The sequence below is a fragment of the Cetorhinus maximus genome, chromosome 16, assembly GCF_964194155.1.
Source record: "Cetorhinus maximus chromosome 16, sCetMax3.hap1.1, whole genome shotgun sequence".
NCBI lineage: Eukaryota > Metazoa > Chordata > Chondrichthyes > Lamniformes > Cetorhinidae > Cetorhinus > Cetorhinus maximus.
Window position 1 is genome coordinate 36,499,315 of NC_135894.1, and position 13,301 is coordinate 36,512,615.

At 44.0% G+C, this 13,301-nt stretch overlaps 1 protein-coding gene across 1 annotated transcript in view; it reads right to left on the reverse strand.

Annotated features, from left to right (window-relative positions):
- The window catches only part of LOC144691517 (solute carrier family 22 member 15-like), a 67,508-nt gene that overhangs the window by 27,700 nt on the left and 26,507 nt on the right, over positions 1-13,301 (reverse strand). The gene's annotated exons all lie outside the window — the stretch shown is intronic.

Consider the following 13,301-nt stretch of genomic DNA (forward strand, 5'->3'; position numbering starts at 1 on the left):
CCTTGAGACTTCATGGGGGGCCGGAGTCGATGCTGTGGACTCCCAGGGCAACTGCCTCCCGACTGTATACCACTGTGCCACCACCTCAGATGGTGGTGGTGGTGTCTGGGACATTATCTGTAAGGTGTGATTCTATGAGGATAACTATGTCAGGCTGTTGCTTCATTAGTCTGTGAGACAGCTCTTCCAATTTCAGCGTAAGCCTCCAGATGTTAGTAAGGGGTACTTTGCAGGGTCTACAAGGCTGGGTTTGCAGTTGTTGTTTTCAGTGCCTAGGTCAATGCTGGGTGGTCTGTCTGGTTTCATTCCTTTTTATTGACTTTTTAGCGTTTTGATACAACCGAGTGGCTTGCTAGGCCATTTCAGAGGGCATTTAAGAGTCAACCACATTACTGCGAATCTGGAGTCACCTGTAGGCCAGACCAGGTGAGAAGGTCAGATTTCCTTCCCTAATGGACATTAGTGAACCAAATGGGTTTTTACGACAATGGTTCTATGGGCATCATTAGACCCAGGTCCCCAGAGCATTATTCTGGGTCTCTGGATTACCAGTTCATCAACAATATGCCACCGCTTCGCCAATTCATCTAAATAATAGTGGCAGTAAAATGACAATTATTAAGATGCCAGGATCATAAGGTGTATAAATATCTCACTTAACTAGGTCTACCAACAGAAGGCTACAAACATTGTTCTTTTTGAGGCCTAGATTTAAATCTAATCAAGAATAACGTATATTTTCATCATACTGCTCACATGCAGGGAGAATACCTCAACCTAGCACAAATGAGCAGAGGAGGGAAGTGAAAAAGGGAGAGGAAAGTAAGAGAGGGTTAGAGTGGTGAGTACCAAAGGCATGGTCAATGGTTTTAAGCTTACGAGTATGAGGAAGAGTAAGTGGCAAGTCACAGGAAATCGAGCAGGGAGTTACAAAAAGGGAAGGACAGGTGTTACTCTTCATCTATTCAGACCCAAGGGGTTGTAACTGAAACTGGGTGTCAAAACTACAGGTATCCAATTCGCCTCATTTTGATTTGCACAAAATTCAAATAAATTTTTTTTAAATTATATAAATACAAATCTTGGTTTGTTTTCAGTCTTTCGCATGACAGGTACATGGGATATTGGTTACCATGGAAATACAGAGCACAAAATTACAAGGAGTGAACTTGTTATTGCAAAAGCTATTGAGAAAGGCATGATCTGAGTCTCCAACATTAGTGACAAAAATAAATGCAGATGTAACCACATTATTTGACTTAACCAGTGCGAACAGGACTAGAGACACAGGCTGAAAGTTAAAATGTCTAAGGCATTAAAAATGTTCTACCACCCTTTCTGCACCCCTGTTCACACAAATGCATTCCAAGCATATGGGGAGAAATCTGGCCGTAAAAGCAATTGATGCTGTGTTAATTATGGTCAGAATCATCTTCTAGCAGCGAATGCTCCGACTGCAGGACCACAAGTGCAGAAGTGCTTGGGACTTTCGCTTGGAGTCGGAACAGCTAGCCACACGCAATCACAATGGTCAGCCTATTAGATGTGCCGAGGCAAGGGGCCCAGCCAATCCTGGGGCAGAGTGGCAGGCAGTCATCAGCCCCGCCTTCACCTCACAGGGTCGAAGGGCCGAGCGCCATATTTAAAACGGCACCCAGAAAGGCATCCACTTCCCAATCCAGCAACATCAGTCTGGCTGTTTTAAGGAGGTTTTTTTCACTGGAACTGCTTACTTTCCCTTTTGAATTGTCCTCCCTCTGGAACTGTTGCTACCTAATTCCTCCACCTGTTGATCCTGATCGCTTGCTGTCACCCCACTCAATTATTGAAGAATGCCCCAGTGCAGCCAAGTGGCCCCTCAGTTCCGAAAAGGAGTCATATTGGGCTCGAAATGTTAACTCTGTTGCTCTCTCTACAGATCCTGCCAGGCCTGCTGAGTTTTTCCAGCGTTTTTATTTCAAGTGGCCCCACAGATCAGCGATGCCTCCATGCAGGTTCTCCTTCAGGCCATCCAGGAATAGCGGGAGGTCCTGTTTCCCAGTGATGGCAGCAGGAGGCCTGTCTGCCTGACCAAGGACTGGATGGAGATGGCAGCGGAGATTAGCCATGAAGTCCACAAAGCGAGGCCAAGTCCAGTGCCACCAAAGCTTCAATGACCCCTTGTTCCGGGAGAGTAAGTGGCATTCATAAGGATATCAAGAAGTGCAAATGTGCGAGTGGTAGGAATTTGGGTTCTAGGTTTCAGCATCTGATTGAACATATGAACTGAGCATGTGGAAGCCAGTTCAAACTTTGAAAGTTGTACCTGTTGCAGGAGAGTGCGTATGTGGGCACAGGAGCAGTCATAGATCTACATACTCAGAGGAGTTAGGCACCCATTGAGATGATACCCAATCCCTCTGTCTGACTGCAGGACAGAAGAATGCATAACAACAGGGAGTGGGCAAAGACAGGTGGAGGTGTCGCAGGCATTAGAGTATTGATCCCTGCAGAAGAGGATGCTGCGGAATTAGCAGGCGGAGAAGCTGGACGATCCTATGTGGTTGGAGAGACCAGAGTCTCAAAGGATCAGGGTGAGGATGTCTCCAGCCTCGTGTTGAGAACTGGGCATACAGACGACGTGATACATTGGTGGGAAAGGGAATGGTACGTAACCGTGAGCTAACCCAACCTGTAGCAAGGCCAACCTCCACTTCTGAGGATGATGTCAGACCACTCAAAGGATACATCGTCACATCATTCCTCCATACCCTCCACCAGCGCAGATAGCCACCTTGGTGGGTATGCTTTGCAAATAGGCATAAGGTTACAATCTGGTGAGCACATCACCAGAAAACATCCCTGCAGCTGAAGGAGGATGTGATAGCCAAAGTCCCTAACAGTCAGAGGACTGTTGGAGACCAGGTCCTTTCTGAGCCCCATATTAATGATGTGCCTCTGGAACTGTCCATGAGAAGTCTGATTGAGATGCAGAGACAGGCAGGGGAACATTTGGTGGAGATGCCAGAGGATATGCACAACCTTGAGCAAAAGTAGAGGAGTCCATCCAAGGCCTGACTGCTGTCATGGCTCCGGCATTTGAGTGCATGGCTTCTTCCATGTAGAGGATGGTGACTGCCATGGAAAGGCAGGTTCAGCAGAACACTCAGTAGATGGCAGTTATGCATTCGTATCTGCATTCTGTTACTCTGGTTATGGGCTGTATACAGTGGTGGCCAGGCGAGAGGGGAACAAGGCACCTTGATCTCCCTCCAGGTGCCACTTCTCCTGGAGTCAGGGAGGTGTCATCACGCACTGACAGAGAGAGAAGCAACGCCAGCAAGCCATCCTGGGAGTATCATCTCAGGACGCTCTAAAGGTACACTGCCACTCCTCTTCCCTCTGCCAGTGAGCCGCATAGGTGAGGGCGAAGCGGTTGCACCCGCACCTGTGCAGGAGACCCTCAGCAGGTCGAAGCCCCCTCTACTTCCTGACCACCAGAGAACGGCCGCCAAGGTCATCTCAGACAATGGGGCATAACACTTAGCAGGCTCTACCCCGGATGCGGATATCCTGGTTGCATCAAGGTGCAGTGGAAGAAAGCGTAAACTTAAAAAAATTATAATAGCACAAAGGTGGAACATGGGTGTCCAATCATTTCATGGATGTGTTCAGTTATGATTAAATATATAGTTACATTCAAACATACAAATTAGGAGGAGTAGGCCACTTGACCCTTCGAGCCTGCTCTACCATTTAAAAAGATCATGGCTGCTTTGATTGTAAACCTCAACTCCACATACCACCTACCCCCAATAACCTTTCACCGCCTTGCTCATCAAGAATCTATTTAACTCTATCTTAAAAATATCCAAAGATTCTGTTTCCACCACTTTTTGAGGAAGAGTTCCAAAGACTCATGATCCTCAGAGAAAAAAATTCTCTTCATCTCTGTCTCAAATGGGTGGCCCCTTATTTTCAAAAACAGTAACCCCCCACCTAGCTCTAGATTCTTCCACAAGAGGAAACATCCTCCCCACATCCACCTGGTCAAGACCCCTCAGGATCTTATATGTTTTAATCAAGTCGCCTCTTACTCTTCTAAATTCCAGCTGATACAAGCCTAGCTCGTTCTATTTTTCTTCACAAGACAACCTGCCCATTCCAGGTATTAATCTAGTAAACCTTCTCTGAACTGCTTCCAGTCCATTTACACCTTCCTTAAATAAGGAGTCTAATGCTGTACACAGTACTCCAGATGTGGTCTCACCAATGCCCTGAATAACTGAAGCATAACATCCCTACTTTTGTATTCAATTCCCCTCACAATAAATGATAACATTCACCAGCTTTCCGAATTACTTGCTGTACTTGCATACTAACCTTTTGTGATTCATGCACTAGGGCACCCATATCTCTCTGCACTTCAGAGTTCTGCAATTGCTCACCATTTAGATATGATTCTTTTTTATTCTTCCTGCCAAAATGGATGATTTCACCATTTTCCCACACTATACGCCATTTGCCAAATCTTTACCCACTCGCTTAACCTATCTATAACCTTAACCTACCTCTCTCTCTCTGTGGCCTGCTTATGTTCTCTTCACAATTTACTTTCCTACCTAAGTTTGTCATCAGCAAATTTAGCAACCATACCTTTGGTTCCTTCATCCAAGTCATTTATATAAATTGTAAAAAGTTGAGGCCCCAGCACTGATCCTTCTGGCACACCACTCATTACATCCTGCCAAACAGAAAATGACCCATTTATGCCTACTCTCTGCTTCCTATTAGCTAGCCAATCTTCTATCCATGCCAATATGTTACCCCCTACACCATGAGCTTTTATTTTCCACAATAACCTTTGATGTGGCACCTTATCAAATGCCTTCTGGAAATCTAAGTATAGTACATTCACCAGTTCTTCTTTATCCACAGTACATGTTATTTCTTCAAAGAACTCCAATAAATTGGTTAAACATGATTTCCCCTTTAAAAAACCATGTTGGCTCTGCCTAATTACCTTAAATTTTTCTAAGTGCCCTGCTATAACATTTTTAATAATAGTTTCTAACGTTTTCCCTAGGACAGGTGTTAAGTTAACTGGCCTGTAGTTTCCCGCATTCTGTCTCCCTCCCTTTTTGAATAAAGGAGTAACATTTGCTATTTTACAATCTAATGGAGCCTTCCCCGAATCCAGGGAATTTTGGAAAATTAAAACCAAAGTATCAACTATCTCACTGGCCACTTCTTTTAAAACCCTAGCATGAAGTTCATCAGGACCCAGGGACTTGTTAGCCCATAGCTCCAACTATTTGCTCAGTACCACTTCCCTGGTGATTGTAATTTTCTTGAGTTCCTCCCTCCCTTTCATTTCCTGATTTACAGCTATTTCTGGGATGTTACTTGTATCCTCTATAGTGTAGGCTGATGCAAAATACCTGTTTAATTAATCTGCCATCTCCTAATTTTCCATTATTAATTTCCCAGGCTTACTTTCAATAGGACCACTGCACACTTTGTTAACTCTTCTCTTTTTTAAAGATCTATAGAAACTCTTACTGTCCTTATATTTCGAGCTAGCTTTCTCTCGTACTCTAATTTTTCCTCCTTATTAATTTTTTAGTCATTCTTTGCTGTTTTTTATATTCTGTCTAATCTTCTGACCTGCCACCCATCTTTGTGCCATCATATGCTTTAAGTTTGATACTACCTTTAACTTTTTCAGTTAACCATGGGTGGTGGCTCCTCCCCTTGGAATTTTTTCTTTGTTGGAATGTATCTATTGTGTATATTCTGAAATATCCCCTTAAATGTCTGCCACTGCATCTCTATTAACATATCCTTTAACCTAATTTGCCAGTTTACTTTAGCTAGCTCTACTTTCACACCTTCATAATTGCTGTTATTTAAGTTTAAAATACTAATCTTAGACCCACTCTTCTCTCCCTTAATGAATGTAAAATTCAAGCATACTAAGATCGCTACTACCTAGGGGCGTCATCATTATGAGGTCACTAATTAATCCTATCTCGTTGCACAATTCTAGGTCAAGTATAGCCTGCTCTGGTTGGTGCTAGAACATGCTGGTCTAAGAAACTATCCCAAAAACATTCTGTGAATTCCTCATCTAGGCTACCACTGCCCATCTGATTTTTCCAGTCTATATGCAGATAGAATTCCCCCATGATCATCACCGTACCTCTCTGACAACTCACGTTATTTCTTCCTTTATACCCAATCCTACCATGTGATTACTGTTAGAGGGCCTGTACACCAGTCCCACAAGTGACTTCTTGCCTTTATCATTTCTCACCTCTACCCAAACCACTTCTACATCCTGGTTTCCTGAACTTAGGTCATCCTTCTCTATTGCGCAAATACCATCATTAATTAACAAAGTCACCTCTCCACCTTCTCCAAGCTTCCTGCTCTTCCTAAATGTCACACACCCAATCTATGTTATCCTGCAGCCCTGTGTTACCCCTGTAATGGCTAACAGATTGTACTTATTTATTTCTATTTGAGCTATCAGTTCATCTGTTTTGTTTTGAATGCTATGTGCATTCAGATACAGAGCTTCAGTATTGTCCTATTGTTATCTTTGTAAACTCTAGCCTTATATGCTGATTTACCCTCAGATTTGTACTCTTTGTCCCTTCCTGTCACAATCTGTTTATTCTTTCCCATATTAATACCATTCTCTTGCCTTGTCTCTACTCTTTGATTTACCACATCTTCCCAAATTTGATCCCTTGCCCCCACTATTTAGTTTAAAGTCCTCTCTACTTCCCTAGTTATGTGGCTTGCTAGAACACTGGTCCCAGCACGGTTCAGGTACAGAACACCCCAACGGTACAGCCCCACTTTTCCCAGTACTGGTGGCAGCGCCCCTTGAGCTGGAACCCACGTCTCCCATGCCAGTCTTTCAGCCACACATTCATCTCTCTAATTTTATTTACCCTATGCCAATTTGCATGTGGCTCAGGTAATAATCCAGAGATTATTACCTTTGAGGTTCTACTTTTTAATTTAATGCCTAGCTCCTCATACTTTCTATGCAGAATCTCATTCCTAGTCTTACTATATCATTGGCACCAACATGGCCCACGACCACTGGATCCTCCCCCTCTCACTGCAAGTTCCTCTCCAGCCTCGAACAGATATCCCGAACCCTGGCACCAGGCAGGGAACACAGCCATCTGGACTTGTGTTTTTGACTGTAGAGAACAGTATCTATGCCCCTGACTATGCTGTCTCCCATCACTGCCACATTCTTCTTCATTGCCCCAACTTGAATGGCATCCTTCACCATGGTGCCCTGGTTAGTCCGCTCATCCACCCTTACAGTCCTTCACCTCATCCACACAGGTAGCAAACACCTCGTACCTGCTGGACAAACTTAGGAGCTAAAACTCCTCCATCATTATATGCTGGTGCCCTTTACTCGCCTGACTCCCTGACCACTGACTAACTTAAAGTTCTGTCTAACCCAAGCAGAGTGACTGGCTCCTGGAATCAAGTGTCCAGGTAACTCTCCCCTCCCTGATGTGCCGCAATGTCCACAACTCAGACTCTAGCTCAGCAACTTGGAGCCAAAGTTGCCTAAGCTGCAGACACTTACTGCAGATGTGGTTGTCCGGGATTATAGTGCATTCCACAGATTCCCACATGCTGCAACAACAGTACACCACCAGCCCTGCCATTTCTGTCCAGCCTTATTTATTTAGTCAATTCGTTAATAGTTTACACAGATAGTGATAGAAAGTTGCACTCACCTAGCTTGGAGACAAGGAAAGATACTCACCAACCACTGGGGGCTGAAAAAAGTCGAAAAATGAGCATCTCTTTGCCCCTCTGCACCAAATTCCCACCTAAACCAAATTCCTAACTCCTCACTCAATCTATGTCTCACTCAGGTGTAGTCTTGTGTCCATGTGCCCCTTTTTCAGTTTGAATCACTTTATTTATGTATGTTGAATGCTAATGATTTTTGAAGTTTTACAAAATGACAGGGGCTTTAAGGGGGTGGCTCTTCATTGACTATCAATGAAGGGCAAAGTAGGCTATGGAAACAACATTTATTGTGGGGCCTCAGAAGAAACGGCATCTCAGAGTCTCTTGACATGTTCAGGTTTATATATTTGTCACCCCTTGTTGGTTCGTGGTTTGCAACCCAGCTGGTAAGCCAGCATATGGTGCTCACCCCCTTATTATCCATTACAAGCTGTTGCCTAGTCTGCACTTGTAACTAAGGCATTCCATATTTTGCAGGTGCACACAGAGCTTTTAGCAAGGCCTTGCCAGGATTTGGAGCATGTGTCACTGAGTCATGTATGACTTCCTTCCAATAGGTGTGGCTTTGACAGGGCCATGCATATGGGTTTACTTGTGCTTGGGGACTGCAGCATTTTTCCCTCCAAGTGCCAGAGGAAACAGGCCTGTAGGTTGGTTGGAAGAAGTGTGCCAAATCTGCTGGCACTTCCACCGCAACATTTCATGAGCAGAAGATCAAGAGATCTTGCAGGGGTCTCACTCTGGCTGGAATTAGGATTCAATGAGGGGGTCACTGGCTTGGCTGTTGCATTGCTCCATCGCCCTGGCATCTGCAGCTGTAGCCACACCATGCACTTCCACAGTATCATCATACTCTTCGCCTTCTTGCTCATCTGAGGAGGCATCCAGCTCCTCCTCCTCCCTTTGTCAATTCCTCACTCCTTTGCTACGCAAAGTTGTGTAAGGCACAGGAGACCACAATGATCCTGAAGACTCCTTGTGGCGCATACTGCAGCGCTCCACCTGAGCAGTCCAGGCAGCAGAACCTCATCTTCAGCATTCCAATGGTCTGTTCCATTGTTGCCCTTGTTGAGGCATGGATGGCACTGTACCTCTCCTCTGTTGGGCTTTTTGGGTTCCACACAGGTGTCCTGTGCCAGGTCCTCAGAGAATATCCACTGTCACCAAGGTGCCTTCCCTGCAGTTGTTGAGGGGAAAAAGATAGTTGTAGCACCCGAAAATGCCTGAAGACATACAAGTCATGAGAACTCCCTAGGAACCGAGCACACACCTGCAGGATTCATTTGCCGTGGTCACACGCCAGCTGCACATTGAGACAGTGAAGTTCTTTTGATTTATTTTCAAGATGATATAATGTCAATAATGTTATTGGAAATTATTTTAAAATAGAGTTTAATGGTGTCTGTATCTATGTATGTGTATGTGTGTGTGTTTTAATTGGATTAAAGCCAGCTGATCTAAAGGCTTTGATGCAGAGAAGTTTGAAATGGTAATTAGATACACATAGGGAAATAGGTGAGGTGTAAAGGGGGCAATTTGCATTTTTAAATAGACCATTCAAAAGAGTGGGTGAAATATTACACCTAACCAGATGAAGCTCAGAAACAATGTGTTTATTTTTTTCAAAGCTTACTAATAAAGTGGGTGTTATGAAACAGTTTCACTGTTAGAAGATTTAAAGTTAAAAGAAACCTAGTGCCAATGAGAATTTGCATTCAAAGAGGAAAATACGTATAAAGGAAGAGAAGGCTGTTGGTAAAAGGAGGAGGGATTCAAAGGTCTAAAGCCTCCAGCCTGTAAGCCTCAAGTTTATCTGCAAGGACCCAGAGCTGAAAGAAACTCATTTCGAATGCGACTGTCTAAGGTGTGCTTTGCCAGGGGTCTGTATAAATCTGTTTTCTCTGTTACCTTAACAGGGGTGTAACAGAGTCAGATTAATTAAGGGATTTTTTAAGTTATTAGTAGTAATTTTGTAGACATATGTATGAGTTTGCAATCTTTGTATTAATAAATGTTTAATTTAGTTTTATAAAAAACCTCAAGACTCGGTGGTCTTACTACTACTTAATTCAAAGCCTGCAGCTCGAAGCATACAAATTGCAAAATGGGTTAGGACAATTGTTTCAAGTTTTCCACTGGGATTTGAACAACTCAGCCTTTACCATCTGCTGTGTCACAATATTATGAAGGATACTGGATAATCCCAAGGAGTTCTTAATGCCACATGTGTGCAATAAATTACCCCTTGTACCTGGGGAAATCCAGTGATAGCACTGAATCCCACAGCTCCAGCTGCCTGGCCCTCAGGGTCTGTGCTGAATTGCACAAATTCATTGGCTTGTCTGAAAATGGCATCAATGTATTTGAGGGGGCCTGACTGCGAAGTGACACAGAGGTCCCCTGTAGAGTCCTGGAATGATCCAGAGGTGTAGAAATTCAATGCTGCAATGACTTTTAAAACTACCTGCATTGGATTGTCTCCAAATCCACGAGGACGTAGGACTTCCTGAAGGAGCTAACATAGGTGGATGATGGAAGCCCATGAAATCCTCAGTCATCTCTGGCATTGCCTCTCTGATACTTGCAGGTAGTTACACTGCCTGCAATATAATCGATTATGCACCATTGCTCTGTGTTTCACTGGTTCCTGGTTGCCATCATCCTGAGCTGCCTCCCCTGCTGCTAGTGCCCCTTGTTGCCATCCTGGCCATTGTTGCACCTGGCCCTGGGACACTCTCTGCCAGATCCTCTCCAGAGGAGAGCACCAGAGCTAGCATCATCACTGGGTGCACTTGACCCATTTTGGCTGCCTGAGGTGAAATGCGAACACAAGGCAGGCAAAGATCTGGTCAGCACAGTCTTTACGGTCCTCCCTCCTGAACTGAACATTGTTTACCGATGGAAAGCCATGTACTTTGCACCAGCTTCAGCCTGGTCTCCATCCACCCCACTGTTGACAACTCCAACTTTGACCGATACGTTGTTGCAGCTATGTCCTTGGCACGCCCACAGTTACCCTGGAACTGGGAGCCATCACTTTTGACCTTTCCTCCAAAACCCTCGATCCTCACTTCATCACCTTTACCCTACCTTGGGTGACCCTCAACCCAATCACCATCACCCTCGACCAACTATCATTCATCCTAGAGCTGCCCCCATCACCACCGCCAGCCCCCCGGCACATTAGAATTGTGCCTGGTTATACTCAGCCTGCTATCCATCATCTTCGACCCTCCTATCACCCTTGACTTGCCCACTGTTACCATCGAATCTTAGGACCTCACCACTGGCCCACTCTGTAAATTCCTTGATCTTCCCCGCAAACATGCTTGACTTCCCGGCTGTAGAGATTAACCTTCCCTGTGTAATCCAGCCTCCTCTCTCTGTCCCCTACAAGCCTTCATAAGGTTGCCACCACCCTCCCTCTCTTGGTCAGCCATGCCCCGTCCATCAATGCCTCCTCTCTCCGGTTCATCAAAGCTACCCATACAAGAAAAGCAACTCCTACTCAGTCCAAATCAACCAGCAAGAATACCTCAGCTGCGTGCCACTTTTAACCAGTCATGAATCTGAAGGCACGGGATTCTCATTTGCTGGAGACTTAATTGCAAAGGGACAAATTAATCCGGTGAGCTTATGTTTTAATGAGAATGCATGACATGTTAAATGCATTAAAAATAGTCCTACTGCCTGCCGTCAGGAAGCATGATCCGCCTTATCCACCATCAACTTAATTCCCAACTTTCATTCCACAATTGGGAAGCTGACTTTTCGCCTCTCACACAATTAAGTTCACCCACCCACCTCGTTGCTCGATTCAGGCAACAGTGCAAGATTCTGGCCTATATTCTCTATCTAAGTCTGTTAAAAATCAAGGGGATGATGATTGCTATGGTTCAGTGCTGGTGTCTGTGGAGGTCTGAGGGCCTGTACTGAATACATTTAAGGATCATTTTTCAATAAAGAGTTCCTATCAATTCACAGCCAGCTCATTACTAGCAGTGGCTTTTCACCTCCTTTTCCATATCGACATGGTGATATTATCTGATGGAGTGAGCATGCACAAATGGATGCTAATCAAGCCCAGGCCTCTTTTGACTCTATTCTGTCAGACCGTTTGACCAACATCCAGTCATGGGTGAGCCCTAACTTCCTGCAACTAATATTGGGAAGATCAAAGCCATCATCCTTGACCCCCACAGCAAAATTCACATCCTTACCACTGACTCGATGCCTCTCCTCAGCCAATGTCTTAGGCTGAACCCTCTAGTTACAACCTCGGCATCCCGTTTGATCCCAGAGATTTTAAGTCCAACACTGTCTCCCACACAAAGACCCACTTTTACGTCCATAGTATTAACTGCCGCCTCCTCTTTCTCAGCCCATCTACTACTGAAATCTTCATCCATGCTTTTGTCATCTCCAGAATCAATTAAGCTTGGCTTTCACCCTCCATAAAATTCAGTTCATCAAAAACTTTGCTGCCTATCTGCAATCTAACACTAAGCTCTGCACACTGCCTATCTGCCTGATCTATGTTAATTCCTCCATTACTCAGTCTAGAATATGGTCTGGAAGAGAACTCATTTCCTAACTAAGCTTTCATCCCAAATGATATTCTGTGATATTTTTAATTCCGTGTATACCACTGTTAACATATGTGTAGTGTGTTAAACTCAGAATATCAAATGCAATGCCATTGAGTTACTTTGCATACCCTGTTAGTTTATTAGTGAGTGATACAAGCTCACATCTTATATGGTATAAAATCGAAAACAAAGAACAAACAAAAAATTGCATTGGCTTAATTTATAGTCATATGAAAACTTATGAAAAAGCTAAAAGAACATGATGCAATCAATAGTGGATAATATACCATTTGCACACAACAATCTCTGCAGACAAATGCATATATGTTCTTACTCAACTGCTATCTTTAAAATTAGTTATAATTCAATATCTCTACCTGGTCAACTGTTGAAGGCCTCCCTGTGTAGTAATTCCACACAGTGCTACATCCACAAGTTTCTATACCCGATTTCGTTAAAGTGGGAAATCATGTAGAGCCTTAGTAGCCTTGAAGTCAATGATTTACATATAACCCCAGTAAGGGTGATGCCACTTCACAGTGCTAGGTCAAAGTTCCCAACCAGTAGCCCCTTTAACTTCCCATTCCACCCAGTGTACACATATTCATTAACTGACAAACGACAGACAATTCCACCAAATTTGGGCTCTTTAAGTTTGATCACTGCTCTGCCAATTTTTAACATGCAGCACATTCAATTGACCTGTGAGTTTGAAATACTGACCATCAATGTACAAACACAGATGGTTTGCATGCTTGAAATGTTAGAGCCAGACACTAACATCAGTGACTAATTTTCCAGCACTCGTATCCATCACTTTGAAGAGCTATAAAGTGACAGAAAATGTTGATTGCGCAGGTATAGGGATGAAAAATTGCTGTGACCTTTGACTAAGTAATAAACATGCAATATATTTTAACAATACTGTTATCTTGC